The sequence below is a fragment of the Pseudophryne corroboree genome, chromosome 2 (assembly GCF_028390025.1).
Source record: "Pseudophryne corroboree isolate aPseCor3 chromosome 2, aPseCor3.hap2, whole genome shotgun sequence".
NCBI lineage: Eukaryota > Metazoa > Chordata > Amphibia > Anura > Myobatrachidae > Pseudophryne > Pseudophryne corroboree.
In genome coordinates this window covers 700,436,206-700,459,774 of record NC_086445.1, presented here as the reverse complement: position 1 = coordinate 700,459,774, position 23,569 = coordinate 700,436,206, and positions in this window count along the sequence as shown.

Below are 23,569 nucleotides of genomic sequence, written 5' to 3'. Positions count from 1 at the left end.
GTTATGCCCCCACAGTGCTGCCAGATATGCCCCCACAGTGCTGCCAGATATGCCCCCACAGTGCTGCCAGATATGCCCCCACAGTGCTGCCAGATATGCCCCCACAGTGCTGCCAGTTATGCCCCCACAGTGCTGCCAGATATGCCCCCACAGTGCTGCCAGATATGCCCCCACAGTGCTGCCAGTTATGCCCCCACAGTGCTGCCAGATATGCCCCCACAGTGCTGCCAGATATGCCCCCACAGTGCTGCCAGATACGTTCCCTCCCCAAGTGCCAGGTATGCCCCACAGTGCTGTTACTTACCCCTCCGTCGATCCCGCGCTGTCTTCTGGAGGGACACGAAGCACACAGCGTGCGCGGCTCTCCTGTGTCCCTCCTGCATCTTCGGCGGCCGCGGCGGGTCTATTATAGGAAGTGCCGGTTCGTGATCAGAGGTCACGAACGGGTATTTCCTGTAATAGAACCGCCGCTGCTGCCGCCGGAGATGCAGGAGGGACACAGGAGCGCCGCGCGCTGTGCGCTCCATGTCCCTCCTTCACACTGCTCTGCCTCTGCCTGCACTGACTCGAGTATAAGCCGAGGTGGCTTTTTCAGCACAAAAAAAAGTGCTGAAAAAGTCGGCTTATACTCGAGTATATACGGTATATTATGTTTTGTACGATGGATCAGCTGATTAATGTGAACACAGCTGGCACTGTTTTACTTGTTTGAGGTATAAAAATGGCTACTAGCCACTCTGAGAATTACTTCTGGAGAAGCTGACTGGCCTTGCTCAGGGAAACGCGCTAAGTATACTGCTGAGGACACTTTGAATATCTACCATTAAGATCGAATCCAGATAAGGACTTATTTCTACACATAGAACTTTTTTGTCAGGACTGAAACCTCTGTTTTAAACCAACCTATCTAGCGATTTATGGAAACCCCAAACCTACACAGACAAGCGAAAACAGCAACCATCTCGTGGAACTGTGTGTGAGTTCATTAATAGGGTATTACCAGCTGACTATGTGATTGATGGCTCATGTTTATGGTAGAGATGAGCGCCTGAAATTTTTCGGGTTTTGTGTTTTGGTTTTGGGTTCGGTTCCGCGGCCGTGTTTTGGGTTCGAACGCGTTTTGGCAAAACCTCACCGAATTTTTTTTGTCGGATTCGGGTGTGTTTTGGATTCGGGTGTTTTTTTCAAAAAACACTAAAAAACAGCTTAAATCATAGAATTTGGGGGTCATTTTGATCCCAAAGTATTATTAACCTCAAAAACCATAATTTACACTCATTTTCAGTCTATTCTGAATACCTCACACCTCACAATATTATTTTTAGTCCTAAAATTTGCACCGAGGTCGCTGTGTGAGTAAGATAAGCGACCCTAGTGGCCGACACAAACACCGGGCCCATCTAGGAGTGGCACTGCAGTGTCACGCAGGATGTCCCTTCCAAAAAACCCTCCCCAAACAGCACATGACGCAAAGAAAAAAAGAGGCGCAATGAGGTAGCTGTGTGAGTAAGATTAGCGACCCTAGTGGCCGACACAAACACCGGGCCCATCTAGGAGTGGCACTGCAGTGTCACGCAGGATGGCCCTTCCAAAAAACCCTCCCCAAACAGCACATGACGCAAAGAAAAAAAGAGGCGCAATGAGGTAGCTGTGTGAGTAAGATTAGCGACCCTAGTGGCCGACACAAACACCGGGCCCATCTAGGAGTGGCACTGCAGTGTCACGCAGGATGTCCCTTCCAAAAAACCCTCCCCAAACAGCACATGACGCAAAGAAAAAAAGAGGCGCAATGAGGTAGCTGTGTGAGTAAGATTAGCGACCCTAGTGGCCGACACAAACACCGGGCCCATCTAGGAGTGGCACTGCAGTGTCACGCAGGATGTCCCTTCCAAAAAACCCTCCCCAAACAGCACATGACGCAAAGAAAAAAAGAGGCGCAATGAGGTAGCTGACTGTGTGAGTAAGATTAGCGACCCTAGTGGCTGACACAAACACCGGGCCCATTTAGGAGTGGCACTGCAGTGTCACGCAGGATGTCCCTTCCAAAAAACCCTCCCCAATCAGCACATGATGCAAAGAAAAAGAAAAGAAAAAAGAGGTGCAAGATGGAATTGTCCTTGGGCCCTCCCACCCACCCTTATGTTGTATAAACAAAACAGGACATGCACACTTTAACCAACCCATCATTTCAGTGACAGGGTCTGCCACACGACTGTGACTGATATGACGGGTTGGTTTGGACCCCCCCCAAAAAAGAAGCAATTAATCTCTCCTTGCACAAACTGGCTCTACAGAGGCAAGATGTCCACCTCATCATCACCCTCCGATATATCACCGTGTACATCCCCCTCCTCACAGATTATCAATTCGTCCCCACTGGAATCCACCATCTCAGCTCCCTGTGTACTTTGTGGAGGCAATTGCTGCTGGTCAATGTCTCCGCGGAGGAATTGATTATAATTCATTTTAATGAACATCATCTTCTCCACATTTTCTGGATGTAACCTCGTACGCCGATTGCTGACAAGGTGAGCGGCGGCACTAAACACTCTTTTGGAGTACACACTTGTGGGAGGGCAACTTAGGTAGAATAAAGCAAGTTTGTGCAAGGGCCTCCAAATTGCCTCTTTTTCCTGCCAGTATAAGTACGGACTGTGTGACGTGCCTACTTGGATGCGGTCACTCATATAATCCTCCACCATTCTATCAATGTTGAGAGAATCATATGCAGTGACAGTAGACGACATGTCCGTAATCGTTGTCAGGTCCTTCAGTCCGGACCAGATGTCAGCATCAGCAGTCGCTCCAGACTGCCCTGCATCACCGCCAGCGGGTGGGCTCGGAATTCTGAGCCTTTTCCTCGCACCCCCAGTTGCGGGAGAATGTGAAGGAGGAGATGTTGACAGGTCGCGTTCCGCTTGACTTGACAATTTTGTCACCAGCAGGTCTTTCAACCCCAGCAGACTTGTGTCTGCCGGAAAGAGAGATCCAAGGTAGGCTTTAAATCTAGGATCGAGCACGGTGGCCAAAATGTAGTGCTCTGATTTCAACAGATTGACCACCCGTGAATCCTTGTTAAGCGAATTAAGGGCTCCATCCACAAGTCCCACATGCCTAGCGGAATCGCTCCGTGTTAGCTCCTCCTTCAATGTCTCCAGCTTCTTCTGCAAAAGCCTGATGAGGGGAATGACCTGACTCAGGCTGGCAGTGTCTGAACTGACTTCACGTGTGGCAAGTTCAAAGGGCATCAGAACCTTGCACAACGTTGAAATCATTCTCCACTGCGCTTGAGACAGGTGCATTCCACCTACTATATCGTGCTCAATTGTATAGGCTTGAATGGCCTTTTGCTGCTCCTCCAACCTCTGAAGCATATAGAGGGTTGAATTCCACCTCGTTACCACTTCTTGCTTCAGATGATGGCAGGGCAGGTTCAGTAGTTTTTGGTGGTGCTCCAGTCTTCTGTACGTGGTGCCTGTACGCCGAAAGTGTCCCGCAATTCTCCTGGCCACCGACAGCATCTCTTGCACGCCCCTGTCGTTTTTTAAAAAATTCTGCACCACCAAATTCAAGGTATGTGCAAAACATGGGACGTGCTGGAATTTGCCCATATTTAATGCACACACAATATTGCTGGCGTTGTCCGATGCCACAAATCCACAGGAGAGTCCAATTGGGGTAAGCCATTCCGCGATGATCTTCCTCAGTTGCCGTAAGAGGTTTTCAGCTGTGTGCGTATTCTGGAAAGCGGTGATACAAAGCGTAGCCTGCCTAGGAAAGAGTTGGCGTTTGCGAGATGCTGCTACTGGTGCCGCCGCTGCTGTTCTTGCGGCGGGAGTCCATACATCTACCCAGTGGGCTGTCACAGTCATATAGTCCTGACCCTGCCCTGCTCCACTTGTCCACATGTCCGTGGTTAAGTGGACATTGGGTACAACTGCATTTTTTAGGACACTGGTGAGTCTTTTTCTGACGTCCGTGTACATTCTCGGTATCGCTTGCCTAGAGAAGTGGAACCTAGATGGTATTTGGTAACGGGGGCACACTGCCTCAATAAATTGTCTAGTTCCCTGTGAACTAACGGCGGATACCGGACGCACGTCTAACACCAACATAGTTGTCAAGGCCTCAGTTATCCGCTTTGCAGCAGGATGACTGCTGTGATATTTCATCTTCCTCGCAAAGGACTGTTGAACAGTCAATTGCTTACTGGAAGTAGTACAAGTGGGCTTACGACTTCCCCTCTGGGATGACCATCGACTCCCAGCAGCAACAACAGCAGCGCCAGCAGCAGTAGGCGTTACACGCAAGGATGCATCGGAGGAATCCCAGGCAGGAGAGGAATCGTCAGAATTGCCAGTGACATGGCCTGCAGGACTATTGGCATTCCTGGGGAAGGAGGAAATTGACACTGAGGGAGTAGGTGGGGTGGTTTGCGTGAGCTTGGTTACAAGAGGAAGGGATTTACTGGTCAGTGGACTGCTTCCGCTGTCACCCAAAGTTTTTGAACTTGTCACTGACTTATTATGAATGCGCTGCAGGTGACGTATAAGGGAGGATGTTCCGAGGTGGTTAACGTCCTTACCCCTACTTATTACAGCTTGACAAAGGGAACACACGGCTTGACACCTGTTGTCCGCATTTCTGTTGAAATACCTCCACACCGAAGAGCTGATTTTTTTGGTATTTTCACCTGGCATGTCAACGGCCATATTCCTCCCACGGACAACAGGTGTCTCCCCGGGTGCCTGACTTAAACAAACCACCTCACCATCAGAATCCTCCTGGTCAATTTCCTCCCCAGCGCCAGCAACACCCATATCCTCCTCATCCTGGTGTACTTCAACACTGACATCTTCAATCTGACTATCAGGAACTGGACTGCGGGTGCTCCTTCCAGCACTTGCAGGGGGCGTGCAAATGGTGGAAGGCGCATGCTCTTCACGTCCAGTGTTGGGAAGGTCAGGCATCGCACCCGACACAATTGGACTCTCCTTGTGGATTTGGGATTTCGAAGAATGCACAGTTCTTTGCTGTGCTGCTTTTGCCAGCTTGAGTCTTCATTTTTCTAGCGAGAGGCTGAGTGCTTCCATCCTCATGTGAAGCTGAACCACTAGCCATGAACATAGGCCAGGGCCTCAGCCGTTCCTTGCCACTCCGTGTCGTAAATGGCATATTGGCAAGTTTACGCTTCTCCTCCGACAATTTTATTTTAGGTTTTGGAGTCCTTTTTTTTCTGATATTTGGTGTTTTGGATTTGACATGCTCTGTACTATGACATTGGGCATCGGCCTTGGCAGACGACGTTGCTGGCATTTCATCATCTCGGCCATGACTAGTGGCAGCAGCTTCAGCACGAGGTGGAAGTGGATCTTGATCTTTCCCTAATTTTGGAACCTCAACATTTTTGTTCTCCATATTTTAATAGGCACAACTAAAAGGCACCTCAGGTAAACAATGGAGATGGATACTAGTATACAATTATGGACTGCCTGCCGAGTGCAGACACAGAGGTAGCCACAGCCGTGAACTACCGTACTGTACTGTGTCTGCTGCTAATATAGACTGGTTGATAAAGAGATGTCTATGTAACTATGTATGTATAAAGAAGAAAGAAAAAAAAACCACGGTTAGGTGGTATACAATTATGGACGGACTGCCTGCCGAGTGCAGACACAGAGGTAGCCACAGCCGTGAACTACCGTACTGTACTGTGTCTGCTGCTAATAATATAGACTGGTTGATAAAGAGATGTCTATGTAACTATGTATGTATAAAGAAGAAAGAAAAAAAAACCACGGTTAGGTGGTATACAATTATGGACGGACTGCCTGCCGAGTGCAGACACAGAGGTAGCCACAGCCGTGAACTACCGTACTGTACTGTGTCTGCTGCTAATATAGACTGGTTGATAAAGAGATGTCTATGTAACTATGTATGTATAAAGAAGAAAGAAAAAAAAACCACGGTTAGGTGGTATACAATTATGGACGGACTGCCTGCCGAGTGCAGACACAGAGGTAGCCACAGCCGTGAACTACCGTACTGTACTGTGTCTGCTGCTAATATAGACTGGTTGATAAAGAGATGTCTATGTAACTATGTATGTATAAAGAAGAAAGAAAAAAAAACCACGGTTAGGTGGTATACAATTATGGACGGACTGCCTGCCGAGTGCAGACACAGAGGTAGCCACAGCCGTGAACTACCGTACTGTACTGTGTCTGCTGCTAATATAGACTGGTTGATAAAGAGATGTCTATGTAACTATGTATGTATAAAGAAGAAAGAAAAAAAAACCACGGTTAGGTGGTATACAATTATGGACGGACTGCCTGCCGAGTGCAGACACAGAGGTAGCCACAGCCGTGAACTACCGTACTGTACTGTGTCTGCTGCTAATATAGACTGGTTGATAAAGAGATGTCTATGTAACTATGTATGTATAAAGAAGAAAGAAAAAAAAACCACGGTTAGGTGGTATACAATTATGGACGGACTGCCTGCCGAGTGCAGACACAGAGGTAGCCACAGCCGTGAACTACCGTACTGTACTGTGTCTGCTGCTAATATAGACTGGTTGATAAAGAGATGTCGTAGTAGTATGTATGTATAAAGAAGAAAAAAAAACCACGGTTAGGTGGTATACAATTATGGACGGACTGCCTGCCGAGTGCAGACACAGAGGTAGCCACAGCCGTGAACTACCGTACTGTGTCTGCTGCGACTGGATGATAAATGATATAAAAAATATATATATATCACTACTGCAGCCGGACAGGTATATATTATATATTATATAATGACGGACCAGCTGGACACTGTCTGTCAGCAGAATGAGTTTTAATTTTATAGAATAAAAAAAACAACAACACACAAGTGAAGTCACACGACGAGTGTTTAACTTTTTCAGGCAATCACAATATAAGTATACTACTAACTATACTGGTGGTCAGTGTGGTCAGGTCACTGGTCAGTCAACACTGGCAGTGGCACTCCTGCAGCAAAAGTGTGCACTGTTTAATTTTAATATAATATTATGTACTCCTGGCTCCTGCTATAACCTATAACTGGCACTGCAGTGCTCCCCAGTCTCCCCCACAATTATAAGCTGTGTGAGCTGAGCAGTCAGACAGATATATAATATATATAGATGATGCAGCACACTGGGCTGAGCCTGAGCAGTGCACACAGATATGGTATGTGACTGAGTCACTGTGTGTATCGCTTTTTTCAGGCAGAGAACGGATATATTAAATAAACTGCACTGTCTGGTGGTCACTCACTATATAATATTATGTACTCCTGGCTCCTGCTATAACCTATAACTGGCACTGCAGTGCTCCCCAGTCTCCCCCACAATTATAAGCTGTGTGAGCTGAGCAGTCAGACAGATATATAATATATATAGATGATGCAGCACACTGGGCTGAGCCTGAGCAGTGCACACAGATATGGTATGTGACTGAGTCACTGTGTGTATCGCTTTTTTCAGGCAGAGAACGGATATATTAAATAAACTGCACTGTCTGGTGGTCACTCACTAGTAAACTCTCTGCACTCTCTACACTTCTACAGTACTCCTCCTAGTCCTAAGCTCCAGTAAATCTCTCTCTCTTATAATCTAAATGGAGAGGACGCCAGCCACGTCCTCTCACTATCAATCTCAATGCACGTGTGAAAATGGCGGCGACGCGCGGCTCCTTATATAGAATCCGAGTCTCGCGAGAATCCGACAGCGTCATGATGACGTTCGGGCGCGCTCGGGTTAACCGAGCAAGGCGGGAGGATCCGAGTCTGCTCGGACCCGTGAAAAAAACCATGAAGTTCGGGCGGGTTCGGATTCAGAGAAACCGAACCCGCTCATCTCTAGTTTATGGAGGATAGAACACAGTCCATGCTTCTATAATAGTCCGGGATCCTGATTATGGACTTTGTCCCCATCAGCATGGTGTAAAATTATTGTCTTTCTTGGAGACGGTGCCAGAATATTCTTTTTTTTTTTAATATGTATTTTTACATACCGTATATACTCGAGTATAAGTCGACCCGAATATAAGCCGAGGCACCTAACTTTACCACAAAAACCTGGGAAAACTTATTGACTCGAGTATAAGCCTAGGGTGGGAAATGCAGCTCTAGCCGTACACAGCCCTCATAGTGCCAGATATGCCCTCATACTACCAGATATACCCCCACAGTGCCAGATATGCCCTCATGCTGCCAGATATGCCCCACAGTGCCAGATATGCCCTCATGCTGCCAGATATGCCCCACAGTGCCAGATATGCCCTCATGCTGCCAGATATGCCCCACAATGCCAGATATGCCCCACAGTGCAAGATGTGCCAGATATACCCTCATGCTGCCAGATATGCCCTACAGTGCCAGATGTGCCCTCATGCTGCCTGATATGCCCCACAGTGCCAGTTACCGTACTTACCCTCCGTCGCTCCCGCGCTGTCTTCTGAAGGAGGGACACGGAGGGCACAGCGCGCGGTTCTCCTGTGTCCCTCCTGCGTCTCCAGCGGCAGCGGCGTGTGTATGTTAAAGGAAGTGCCGGTTCGTGCACTTCCTTTAACACACACACGCCGCTGCCGCCTGAGACGCAGGAGGGACACAGGAGAGCCGCTTGCTGTGCCCTCCGTGTCCCTCCTAAATACTGACTCGAGTATAAGCCAAAGGGGCTTTATCAGCACACAAAAAAAGTGCTGAAAAAGTCGGCTTATACTCGAGTATATACGGTATGTGTTTATTTTTGTTTAAATTAAAACATTTTTATGCAATTGATCCATCGTACATATTTGCTTTGGAACAACAACTAATAGCGCCGGTACCATTTCATATCCAGTTGTTCGCCTGCCTGATCTTGAAGTCAGAAATGAGATCTTTGCCTTAGATCACTTATAAGACCCTACTCTGGTCATAGCTAGAGAGAATGTAAAAGTGATTGATGGACTCCCTGTATACCAGGATAGTCGGTTGTTGTATCCTCCCATGGCAGTATGTCAGGAATTTTTGTATAAAGACACCTCCCTAGTTATGAAAGAGGCAGATAAGGAGGGGGGAGAGGGGGGGGGGGGTTGGTGATTCTTGATAGAAAGGATTAAATCACAGAATCCCTGAGAACTGGATGATGAAGTATACTATAATAAACTACCTGGGGATCCGACTAAGATTTTACTTCTAGAGCTTGAAAATCTGCTTGATAATGCATTAGATGTGGGGGCCATATCCAGAGAGGTCCATCACTTCTTGTTTCCAGCACATCCCATTATTCCTATTTTATTATTATCTTCCAAGGCTGGAACCGGTATTAGAAAGGAACTGAAGAACTGGCCTGGAACCACAATTGCTCTTGTGCTGGGATGGCACAGCTAGTAGACAAGAACCAGGCTGGAATTGGTATTGCTCTTGTGCTGGGCTGGACTGGCTAGTACACAGGAACTGAGTTGGACCAGCTAGTAGACAGGAACTGGTCTGGAACAAATATTAGACAGGTACCGGGTTAGTAGTGGCTGGTAGTGCAATGTAGCCCAGCCAATTTAATACTTCACCTTTTGAGATATTTATACCCTGGGCCGAGCCGGGATTGGAGTGCACAGTAGGCTGGACCATAGCCTGATTCCCATTGGTGGATCAGCAGTCAGCTAACCGAGTCAACATGGCAGTGCCCAGTGACCGGGGAACTGTCAGAAGCACCACTGGACCTCTGAGCCCTGAATTTGCCTCCTCACCAGGACCTTAGCAGAGATGCACCACCTGAAGATGCCATAAGACCCCTGCCAGGACAGAGCAGCATGGCATCCCAGTGAGTATCCACTCACTGAAGACTAAGCCCTGACAACCACATTTTAAAAGTCAGATTGTCCCATTACCCATTATTGAGGTTCCATTTGAAAGAATAGATATGAATTTTGTTGGGCCTCTAATAAAATCCGCCCGGGCCATCAATATATTTTGGGGATAATGGATAACGCTACCAGATACCCCGAAGTGATACCATTACACATTACATCAACAAAGACCACTGGTAGAGAACTAGTACATGTCTTTAGCAGGTAGGGAATATCAAAGGAAATCCTAACTGACCAGGGTACCCCATTTATGTCAAAAATCATGAAAAAAATGATGCTGTCTGTTTAAAATTACTCAGTCAAGAACCTCCGTGTATCATTCCCAGACTGATGGGTTAGTTGGGAGGTCTAACAAAACTTTAAAAAAACATGCTAAAGAAAGTGGTGGATAAAGATAGAAGAGCTTGGGCTTCTTTACTACCCTACTTATTGCAGGCCATATGAGAGGTTCCCCAATCCTCCACAGGGTTTTCACCTTTTGATTTGTTGTACGGGAGACACCCAAGGGGATTACTGGACATTGCCAAAGAGACATGAAGGGGGGGGGGGTTCTCTGATGTAGGAAAGGATTGCTGCGGTTGTGCCGATAGTGAGAGAACACTTGGAACAGGCCCAACAGGCACAACAGTGGGTGTACAATCGCAATGCGTATTTGCATGTCTTTGCTCCTGGGGACAGAGTGCTTGTTTTGGTTTCCACAGTAGAAAATAAACTTTTTGCTAAGTTTCAAGGACCCTTTGAAATCCTAGAAAAAGTGGGAGAGGTTAACTATAAAGTGTACCAGCTTGGGAAAAAAAGACAGAATACATCTACCATGTTAATCTTGTAATAGTATAGAGAGGCTATGTCAGCCATTCCAGTCCCTCTAGTAAACCCTGTGCCTTTGGCTCCCAAAGAAACTAAAGCTAAAACCCTCTCAACTGTTGAACAGCAGAAGGCTAAAGAATTTCTCATAAGAATAGAGGTTTGTTTTCAGACATAACAGGTAACCCAGAATAAGGTTAACCTAATGCCCTATAGAATACCAGAAGCCCAACTGTAATCAGAGTCTAAAGACATTTAAAAAAATGTTGGCGTTGGGGGTAACAGAAGAGTCACATAGTTAGTGGTTAAGTCCAATTGTGCTTATTCCTATGTCGGATGGGAGTTTGTGCTTCCGCAATGATTTCCGTAAGTTGAATAATGTGCCAAATTTGATGCCTACCCAATGTCTCAAGAGGATGAGCTTATTGAAAGATTAGTAACAGCAAGGTACCTGACCACTCTAGACTTAACCAAAGGGTATTTGCAAGTGTCATTAGCCAAGAATGCCAAAGAATAGACAGCTTTTTCTATACCAGAAGGCTTGTTCCAATGCAAAATGTTGCCATTTGGGTTACATGGACACCTGTTACCTTTTAGAGGAGGATGGATAGAATTCTAAGGCCCCATAGACAGTATGTTGCTGCTTATCTGGATGATGTAATCATCTACAGTATAGCCTCAATTGGCAGTCTCACTAACCCAGAGTACAAGCAGTGTTGGACTTCATCCATAATGCAAGATTGACAGCCAACCTAATAAAATGTTGTCTATGGATGGAAAAAGTAAAGTATCTTGGATACACCATTGGCAGAGGTTTCATAAATCCCCAACTTAATAAAACTGAGGCAATAAAAAATTGGGCATGACCCTTAAATAAGAAGCAGTCGAGAGCATTCTTAGGAATCACGGAGCATTATAGTAGGTTTATACACTATTTTGCCACCATTGCAGTCCCACTGACAGATATTACCAAGGGCAAACAGAAAACTATGGTTAATTGGAGTACTGAAGCAGAAAAGGCTTTTCAGGAATTGAAGGTAATATTGTGTACCCAACCAGTTCTGATGACATTTGATTTTTAAAGGGAATTTGTGGTGCAAACTTATGCACCGGATGTAGGGATAGGTGCTGTCCTGTCCCAGAACAAAGAGGGTGAAGAACGTCCTCTTTTTTGTGTAACCAGAAAGTGAAATATACATGAGAGAATCACCACTGTCAAGAAAGAAGCATTGGCAATAAAGTAGGCATTAGGTTGATCACTGATCATGCCCCATTGAAAAGGATGTCTGAGAATAAAGAGAGCAATGGGAGAATAACAATGTGGTTCATGGTATTGCAAAACTTTACATTTTCAGTAGAGCAAAGGCCGGGAAACCAACTGGCCAATGTAGATGCTTTGTCTCGTGTGTTTGGTTTGGGGACTGCATTTGTTCCACCCCACAGGTCAAAACACAGGAGGAGGGGGATATGTGATAGAAGCATTGCTAAAGTGATAAAAAGGAGATATGTTTGTGTCCCTGTTTCTGGCCTATATATTTTAAACCCCCAAGAAATGTCTGTTTTGCTAAACAGAATTGATTAGAGTTTGGACTTTTAGTAAAAGCCGGAAATGGGTCCTGTGGGTGTGGATGTGAGAGATAAGGGAGGGCTCCATCCACAAGGCCCATTTCAGATCTTTAGGCCTTCAGCCTGAGACCAAATTAATTAGTGCCTGCAACTGTTAGATGCTGATAAAAGCTGTGTCAGGGCTTGGCTCAGGGTCTGACTACCTGGGGAAACAGACAGCAGGCCTGTGATAAGACATTGTGATGTACTGACTGTAAGTACTGTGCATGTGTCTGTGTTTGTGGTAAGGGCATTAGGTCCTACCACCATGGGAAAGAAATTCTATGATGTTTAGTTACTGCCCAGATGGACTAGGATTTATTTTATGTTTTATTTTATGCACTGCACAATAAAACTAGCCATAGCTAGATTAAATGAAAATACCTGGACTGGTGTGCAATTTTCCTGGCTACTGTGTGTTTGGGGGTGCTCACCTACCCAACCACTACCCGGATCTTCTCAATATACAGTATATATTGCGTGCTCTTGTTTTCTAAGCATATTATGTATCCGGTATTCATATATGAGCAATATATAATATATACAGATATATTTTATTAAGGGTATTTATATCTATCTATCTATCTATCTATCTATCTATCTATCTATCTATCTATCTATCTATCTATATATGTTGTGGATAATAAGGGTCCATTACTTTTAAAATAACATTTATTTATAGAGGACAATAAAAATTCACATAAAAGAAGGTTCTTGATGAAGTCGGACTGACGAAACGTGTTGGATGATCTCTCATGTGACTCTCCATACTAAGATAAGCTAATTCTTTCATACAAAAAAAACAATTGTTTCTCTTAAAATCTGCATTTATTTATTTTTTGTTCATTTAAAATAATTATTTTAATTTCTGGGTAAAGAACCTCCTTTTATGTGATTTTTTTTTTAGTCCTCTATAAATAAATGTTATTTGAAAAGTAATTAGCCATATCCCAGCCTTATGTTATATCATAAGATATTGTTTTCTTAAAATCTTTCATTAACACCGTTGGTCGCTTGGACCCTTATTCCCCACAACATATTTTAAATTGTACAGTATTTTACCTATGCTAAATATTTATGGGATAGCTGACGCCCTATAACTAAGGGAGTGTTTTTGGTTATTGTCAATGGCGCTTTACCTCTATTGCTCTCATATATATATATTTATATATATATATATTCTGAGTGATGTTGTCTTCTAAGCATTTTATTTATCCTGTATTTATATGTGAGCAGCTGGGCAGGAGGAGGAGTGCAACCTATGGGTCATTTGATAAGTGTGGTAAATTTCTATGAGACTGTGCCAGAGGGGTGATGTGATGCCTCGAAAGTTCCACTCTACTAACTCCCCCCAGTCCAAATTGCAGCCAGAAGTGAAGTGTTGTTAATTTTTCGTAGTCGTTTGAACTGAGCGGTTTAGCAGTTGCCACAAAAATGAACAACAACGAATTCCATGTAGTGAAAAAACACTTTTATTTAAAAAAGTGGACAACAGCACAGATCAAAGCAGAGTTAGACGAAGCTCATGGGACTCTGCTCCTGTGTTAAAGACCGTCTATTTGAATTTAAATGTGGCCATACCTACAATGATAATGAAGCATGCTCTGGATGCCCATTTGAGATCACCATGTCAGATAGGTTGGCAAAAATTCATGGTATTGTTATGTACAGTCACCAAGTGAAGGTGTGTGAGATTGCAGAGGCCATAGGCATCTCGTCGGAACAAGTCCTTAACATTCTGCACGATAAATTGCATATGAAAAAGCTGTGTGCACGATGGCTGCCGTGATTGCTGACTCTCAATCAAAATGCACGCAATGGAACGTTTCAATACCTGATGAAAGTCCACTGAATAATGTGAAGACTGTTTTGTTGGCTGGAAAGATGATGACCATTTTTTTTGTGGAATTTCCAAGAAATTATCATAATTGAGTACTACCAAAGGGTAAGACAATAACTACACAACATTATTGGACCATTTAATAGAACAGCTGAAAAATAACAGCCAAGAAAGTGCTCTTCCACTTATATAATGTGCCATACCACAAGTCGACTGTCAGAATGGCCAAACAATCATAAGCGGCACTCACGGGACTCCTCAGATGAACGGGTCTGACACCCCGATATTCAGCAACGTTTTGGTTTTATTTCAAACCTTCAACGTTCAAACGTTGCTGAATATCGGGGTGTCAGACCCGTTCATCTGAGGAGTCCCGCTTATGATTGTTTGGCTATGTTACAGTCGCAGAGCTGTTTAAGAGGGCACCGGGCGAGTTGACTTCTAAGGTACAGAGTGCCGAGTTCCATATGCTATATATATATATATATATATATATATATAGAAAAAAGCAAATGGAGCACTCACCAGTCTTTTCATAGATATGAATATCAAAACAAAATTTTATTTCTCCAGACAGCATAGACAGCACAGCATGACTGTTTGCTACAGTCCAATATCTTTGTAAAAAACCAAACGTTTTCGGCCATATCCAGACCGTCATCAGGGGACACAGAGAGCATCAGAGAGCTGTCACATCATATTTAGAACATCAGCAGCCTAACTGACCAAGCCTCACCGGCTCCCTAAATACCCATCATTCAAAAAAACGCGCCAAAATTGCGTCATTATTACGTCATTATATGGGCGGAGTTAGCCCATTGTATTCGTTATTGTATACAAGAACAACCGTGATATCAGTACATATAAGTGCTAGTACAAATCACCCTTTTCCCAACAATATCACCAGTCTTAAAACAAAGGAGTCTCACTTTTTTCTTTACTTTTACACCTAGAATGTACCTGGACTGAACTTATCTACCAATGAATTACGAGCACTGCATGATTTATCTAATTACAAAGACATCACGATACGCCCTGCCGACAAGGGTGGGGGTATTGTGGTACAGAATTTGGAGGCGTATAAGAATGAGGCTTATCGGCAATTGAGAGATGAATCAATCTACACCACTTTACGAACGGACCCCACTGAGGAGTTTCAGATGGAACTTAAGGAGATCTTACAAATGGCGTTGGAGGAAAGGATCATCCCTGAATCTGTGATGAAGGCCCTGATTAAGGACTGTCCACGTGTTCCAGTGTTTAATTTATTACCAAAAATTCATAAAGATGCACACAACCCGCCAGGTAGACCTATTGTTTCTGCCAGAGATTCTCTTTATTTTCAGGTTTCCAAATTTTTGGATTATTATTTACAGCCTGTTGTGCAGGACAGATCTACCTACCTGAAGGACACTACTATGTTCTTACAGAAATTACGAGATTTTGGTATGGTCCCTACAAATTGCTGGTTATGTACAGCCGATGTGGTGAGTCTGTACACCAATATACCCCACAATAGGGGTATAGAAGCTGTGCGACTGCTCATAACCGGCAACATTTTGTATAAGGGTCCCGATGTTGATTTCTTTTTGAAACTATTGAGCCTGGTACTTGAGAGGAATTATTTCTTCTTTAATAATGAATTTTTTTGCAGAGACAAGGATGTGTGATGGGTGCGTGTGTCGCACCAACCTACGCTAATGCGTTTATGTTTTCTGTAGAGGATAATTTATTTTTTGATAAAGGTTATGCAGAGTATATTCCTTTATATACCAGGTTCATTGATGATATCTTTTTCCTGTGGACAGGGTCACAAGAGATGTTACACATCATGATGAAGGATATTAATTCCTCAGATTTGAATATCAAGTTCACCTATGACATACAGAAGGAATTAATTCACTTTCTGGATGTAGAAATCAGGGTCAGGGAGTCTAGTTTTGTCACGTCAATATTTCAGAAACCCACTGACTGCAATAATTTATTGCAGGCTGCCAGTCATCACCCTGAGTCTCTTAAAAGGGGACTTCCATATTCACAGTATCTACGGGTGCACCGCATTTGCAGTGACACCAGGGATGAGGCTGTGAAGATGGAGGCTATGACCAAAAGGTTTTTGCAGAGGGGTTATCACCACAAAGATCTGCAAAGAGCCAAAAGTAAAGCACTAGAGGCACCTAAGGTCATCAACAGAGTTCTTCCATTAGAAAGTAAAGCTGATTCATCTATCATTTGGGTGAATAACTATACAGTGGCAACTAAAAAATTAGTGTCTACCGCTAAAGGAATCTGGCCCATAATACAGTCGGACCCTGATTTACCAGATTTATCTGAATGTAAATTACTCCCCTGTTACACCAGGGGGAAGAATATTAGGGACTATGTGGTTCATGCTGACATAACAGGAGCAGCAAGCAATAGTGGTGAGCACTTTATGACAAGGAGACCTGGCAACTATAAGTGCCTTGGATGCACAACCTGCTCTTATCTAGAGACGGGGGATTACATAGTGCATCCTCATAATGGAAAAAAGATCAAACTCAGACATGTGTTCACTTGCTCTAGCAAATATGTTGTTTATTGTATTAAATGCCCTTGCAGTTTATACTATATAGGGAAGACTGTCTGCCATTTTAAAGAAAGAATGGCACAGCATCGCAGTGCTATTAAGCAATCAATCGAGGGCAAGAATATTGACCAACCGGTTGCCAAACATTTTAAGACCAGAGGGCATACTTTGTCATCTTTGCGTTACAAGATGTTAGATCACATAAGTGAAGATAAAAGAGGGGGTGACAGAGCTAAAGCACTTTTACAGTGTGAAGCCAAATGGATCCACCTCCTGAATACGATTGCCCCGCATGGTCTAAATGAAGTGCTCTCCCTTAATTGTTTTTTATGAATTGTTTTTTATGAGTTGTAATAGACATTGCATCATTTGTACATTGATGTTCCTTAATCCTTGCTAATGTATCTGTAACCGCTGTGATATGATTTGTATACAGTTTCCATGGTGATGGATTTTGCACAGTTCAGTGTTCCTGCTTCCGCCCGGCGCCGTCTGTCTGTGATGACGTCAGCGGAAAGCCGTGCACCGATCACACTCTCACGTTCTTGCACTGGTATAAAGGTAAGCTTTTGTAACTTGTATTTTGATACCTGACGAAGGATAATAAATCCGAAACGTTGTTGTTAAGACTTGGGGGTCCCAGGTCTTTTGTGAGTGAGTCCGTGAGTGCCGCCTGAATCCCTTACATATCTACCTAACACGAGGAGGGCACCCGGCGTCTTGTTTCTGCTGTTTGTGGGGAGTGCCGGACATTGCTTGACATATATATATATATATATATATATATATATATAAAAGAGCGGAGTGGGTCCGGCACGGCCACTTATGCAAATTTAGTACATCGGGTGCCCTCACAAGGATTAGACCGCAAGAACAAGGTGGTGCGGCACTCCAATGATTCACAAAGGCAGAGGATTTTAATTGCAATTTAAAATCCTCTGCCTTTGTGAATCATTGGAGTGCCGCACCACCTTGTTCTTGCTATATATATATATATATATATATATATACACTGCTCAAAAAAATAAAGGGAACACTTAAACAACACAATGTAACTCCAAGTCAATCACATTTCTGTGAAATCAAACTGTCCACTTAGGAAGCAACACTGATTGACAATCAATTTCCCATGCTGTTGTGCAAATGGAATAGACAACAGGTGGAAATTATAGGCAATTAGCAAGACACCCCCAATAAAGGAGTTGTTCTGCAGGTGGTGACCACAGACCACTTCTCAGCTCCAATGCTTTCTGGCTGATGTTTTGGTCACTTTTGTGGTAGTATGAGATGGAGTCTACAACCCACACAAGTGGCTCAGGTAGTGCAGCTCATCCAGGATGGCACATCAATGCGAGCTGTGGCAAGAAGGTTTGCTGTGTCTGTCAGTGTAGTGTCCAGAGCATGGAGGCGCTACCAGGAGACAGGCCAGTACATCAGGAGACGTGGAGGAGGCCGTAGGAGGGCAACAAACCAGCAGCAGGACCGCTACCTCCACCTTTGTGCAAGGAGGAACAGGAGGAGCTCTGCCAGAGCCCTGCAAAATGACCTCCAGCAAGCCACAAATGTGCATGTGTCTACTCAAACGATCAGAAACAGACTCCATGAGGGTGGTATGAGGGCCCAACGTCCACAGGTGGGGGTTGTGCTTACAGCCCAACACCGTGCAGGACGTTTGGCATTTGCCAGAGAACACCAAGATTGGCAAATTCGCCACTGGCGCCCTGTGCTCTTCACAGATGAAAGCAGGTTCTCACTGAGCACATGTGACAGACGCGACAGAGTCTGGAGACGCCAAGGAGAACGTTCTGCTGCCTGCAACATGCTCCAGCATGACCGGTTTGGCAGTGGGTCAGTAATGGTGTGGGGTGGCATTTCTTTGGGGGGCTGCACAGCCCTCCATGTGCTCGCCAGAGGTAACCTGACTACCATTAGGTACCAAGATGAGATCCTCAGACCCCTTGTGAGACCATATGCTGGTGCGGTTGGCCCTGGGTTCCTCCTAATGCAAGACAATGCTAGACCTCATGTGGCTGGAGTGTGTCAGCAGTTCCTGCAAGACGAAGGCATTGATGCTATGGACTGGCCCGTCCGTTCCCCAGACCTGAATCCAATTGAGCACATCTGGGACATCATGTCTCGCTCCATCCACCAACGCCACGTTGCACCACAGACTGTCCAGGAGTTGGCGGATGCTTTAGTCCAGGTCTGGGAGGAGATCCCTCAGGAGACAATCTGCCACCTCATCAGGAGCATGCCCAGGCGTTGTAAGGAGGTCATACAGGCACGTGTAGGCCACACACACTACTGAGCCTCATTTTAAGGACATTACATCAAAGTTGGATCAGCCTGTAGTGTGTTTTTCCACTTTAATTTTGAGTGTGACTCCAAATCCAGACCTCCATGGGTTAATAAATTTGATTTCCATTGATAATTTTTGTGTGATTTAATTTTGTTGTCAGCACATTCAACTATGTAAAGAACAAAGTATTTAATAAGAATATTTCATTCATTCAGATCTAGGATGTGTTATTTTAGTGTTCCCTTTATTTTTTTGAGCAGTGTGTATAAATATTTATACATACACACACACACGCACAAATCTTATCGACTTTATTGACTGTGTGACTAAAGTAATAGATAATAGATATAGCTTATCTAGACTTTAGTAAGGCTTTTGACACTGTTCCACATTGCAGACTGCTAAATAAACTCGAAAGCTTGGGATTGGATACTAAGATTATTGAATGGATAGGATCTTGGTTGCAGGATAGACAACAGAGAATTGTGGTAAATAGAGTGCATTCACAGAAGGGAAATGTTACACATGGAGTACCCCAGGGATCTGTATTTGGATCAGTGATTTTTAATATCTTTATTGGTGACATTGTAAATGGCATTAAATGGAAAGTATGACTTTTTGCAGATGACACAAAGGTATGTAACAGGGTAGCCACACCAGGAGGGGTAAAACAAATGACTGAGGATCTATATAGACTAGAGGAATGGTCAAGAGTGTGGCAATTACAGGTTAATGCCAAAAAATGCAAAATCATGCACTTGGGTCTCAAAAATCCAAAGGCTAAATACAGTAATAATGGCACTATACTGGAAACTACTGAGGAGGAAAGGGATCTAGGAGTCATTATTTCAGGTGACTAAAAGGTAGGTAAGCAATGTAACAAAGCTAGTCAGATGCTTGGCTGCACTGGGAGAGGAATCGGCAGCAGAAAGAAAGAAGTAATAATACTGTATTCACTTCTGGAGGCCATATCTTCAAAAGTATATTAATACATTAGAGCAGGCTTTTTCAACCAGTGTGCCGCGACCAGTTGCAAGGTGTGCCACGGAGCCAGAGTAGCTTCCTGCACCTTCAGAGTGAACTGTTGGCCCAGGCTCTTCTTAGAGGATCAGTGGTGATCCGGCCGTGACCTATGCCTTGAAAACGGTGTGATATCATAGGTCATGGCTGCCACGTCTCACCACCCAGCCAGCCCACCTGCCTGCATACACATCTTCCAGTTTCCGCCAGCATACATAGCTTTTCTTGCCAACCCACATCCACACCTGCCTGCCTGCCCGCTGCTCAGTATTCGCAGAACACCACTATGAACAACCCCTGCCACTGAGGGATAGGGGGGAGGACAGCTGATAATAATATTTGTTATTTTATTTCTCCTGTGGGGAACAATAGGATTTCAATAGGATTTATGTGGGGGGAATAAGAATGTATGGATTTATGGGGGGAACAATGTGAATAATTCCTGTGGGGAGCAATAGGATTTATGTTGGGAGAAATGTGATTGATTTATGTATGGAGCAATATGATTTATGTAGGGCAACATGATTTATGTGGGGAGCAATGTGATTGTTTTTTCTGTGTAGGCCAATGTATGTGTGGATTTTTTTTTTACTGTGAGGGCCAATGTGTGTGTGTTGTTTTTTTCTGTGGGGAACTGATGGTGTACCTTGACAAATTTAAAATATTGTTCGGTGTGCCGCGAGTAAAAAAAGGTTGAAAATCACTGCATTAGAGAGTGTACAAAGAAGGGCAACTAAAATGGTGCATCGCCTACATCACAAAACATACCCAGAAAGACTAAAAAAATCTCAATATGTATAGTTTGGAGCAGAGAAGATAAAGGGGGGACAGGATAGAAACTTTCAAATATATAGTATCAATGGTTTTAACAAAGTCCAGGAGGGAAACATTCTTCAAATTAAGAGAAGAAATAGGACACAAGGACATGCACTGAGACTGGAGGGACGTAGGTTCTAGAGATGTGCACCGGAAATTTTTCGGGTTTTGTGTTTTGGTTTTGGGTTCGGTTCCGTGGCCGTGTTTTGGGTTCGAACGCGTTTTGGCAAAACCTCACCGAATTTTTTTTTTCGGATTCGGGTGTGTTTTGGATTCGGGTGTTTTTTTCAAAAAACCCTAAAAAACAGCTTAAATCATAGAATTTGGGGGTCATTTTGATCCCAAAGTATTATTAACCTCAATAACCATAATTTCCACTCATTTTCAGTCTATTCTGAACACCTCACACCTCACAATATTATTTTTAGTCCTAAAATTTGCACCGAGGTCGCTGGATGACTAAGCTCAGCGACCCAAGTGGCCGACACAAACACCTGGCCCATCTAGGAGTGGCACTGCAGTGTCACGCAGGATGGCCCTTCCAAAAAACACTCCCCAAACAGCACATGACGCAAAGAAAAAAAGAGGCGCAATGAGGTAGCTGTGTGACTAAGCTCAGTGACCCTAGTGGCCGACACAAACACCTGGCCCATCTAGGAGTGGCACTGCAGTGTCACGCAGGATGGCCCTTCCAAAAAACACTCCCCAAACAGCACATGACGCAAAGAAAAATGAAAGAAAAAAGAGGTGCAAGATGGAATTGTCCTTGGGCCCTCCCACCCACCCTTATGTTGTATAAACAGGACATGCACACTTTAACCAACCCATCATTTCAGTGACAGGGTCTGCCACATGACTGTGACTGAAATGACGGGTTGGTTTGGACCCCCACCAAAAAAGAAGCAATTAATCTCTCCTTGCACAAACTGGCTCTACAGAGGCAAGATGTCCACCTCATCATCATCCTCCGATTCATCACCGTGTACATCCCCCTCCTCACAGATTATCAATTCGTCCCCACTGGAATCCACCATCACAGCTCCCTGCGTACTTTGTGGAGGCAATTGCTGCTGGTGAATGTCTCCATGGAGGAATTGATTATAATTCATTTTAATGAACATCATCTTCTCCACATTTTCTGGAAGTAACCTCGTACGCCGATTGCTGACAAGGTGAGCGGCGGCACTAAACACTCTTTCGGAGTACACACTTGTGGGAGGGCAACTTAGGTAGAATAAAGCCAGTTTGTGCAAGGGCCTCCAAATTGCCTCTTTTTCCTGCCAGTATACGTACGGACTGTCTGACGTGCCTACTTGGATGCGGTCACTCATATAATCCTCCACCATTCTTTCAATGGTGAGAGAATCATATGCAGTGACAGTAGACGACATGTCCGTAATCGTTGTCAGGTCCTTCAGTCCGGACCAGATGTCAGCATCAGCAGTCGCTCCAGACTGCCCTGCATCACCGCCAGCGGGTGGGCTCAGAATTCTGAGCCTTTTCCTCGCACCCCCAGTTGCGGGAGAATGTGAAGGAGGAGATGTTGACAGGTCGCGTTCCGCTTGACTTGACAATTTTCTTACCAGCAGTTCTTTGAACCCCTGCAGACTTGTGTCTGCCGGAAAGAGAGATACAACGTAGGTTTTAAATCTAGGATCGAGCACGGTGGCCAAAATGTAGTGCTCTGATTTCAACAGATTGACCACCCGTGAATCCTTGTTAAGCGAATTAAGGGCTCCATCCACAAGTCCCACATGCCTAGCGGAATCGCTCAGTGTTAGCTCCTCCTTCAATGTCTCCAGCTTCTTCTGCAAAAGCCTGATGAGGGGAATGACCTGACTCAGGCTGGCAGTGTCTGAACTGACTTCACGTGTGGCAAGTTCAAAAGGTTGCAGAACCTTGCACAACGTTGAAATCATTCTCCACTGCGCTTGAGACAGGTGCATTCCACCTCCTATATCGTGGTCAGTTGTATAGGCTTGAATGGCCTTTTGCTGCTCCTCCAACCTCTGAAGCATATAGAGGGTTGAATTCCACCTCGTTACCACTTCTTGCTTCAGATGATGGCAGGGCAGGTTCAGGCGTTTTTGGTGTTGCTCCAGTCTTCTGTACGTGGTGCCTGTACGCCGAAAGTGTCCCGCAATTCTTCTGGCCACCGACAGCATCTCTTGCACGCCCCTGTCGTTTTTTAAATAATTCTGCACCACCAAATTCAAGGTATGTGCAAAACATGGGACGTGCTGGAATTTGCCCATATTTAATGCACACACAATATTGCTGGCGTTGTCCGATGCCACAAATCCACAGGAGAGTCCAATTGGGGTAAGCCATTCTGCGATGATCTTCCTCAGTTGCCGTAAGAGGTTTTTAGCTGTGTGCGTATTCTGGAAAGCGGTGATACAAAGCGTAGCCTGCCTAGGAAAGAGTTGGCGTTTGTGAGATGCTGCTACTGGTGCCGCCGCTGCTGTTCTTGCGGCGGGAGTCAATACATCTACCCAGTGGGCTGTCACAGTCATATAGTTCTGAGTCTGCCCTGCTCCACTTGTCCACATGTCCGTGGTTAAGTGGACATTGGGTACAACTGCATTTTTTAGGACACTGGTGAGTCTTTTTCTGAGGTCTGTGTACATTTTCGGTATCGCCTGCCTAGAGAAATGGAACCTAGATGGTATTTGGTACCGGGGACACAGTACCTCAATCAAGTCTATAGTTGGCTCTGCAGTAATGATGGATACCGGAACCACGTTTCTCACCGCCCA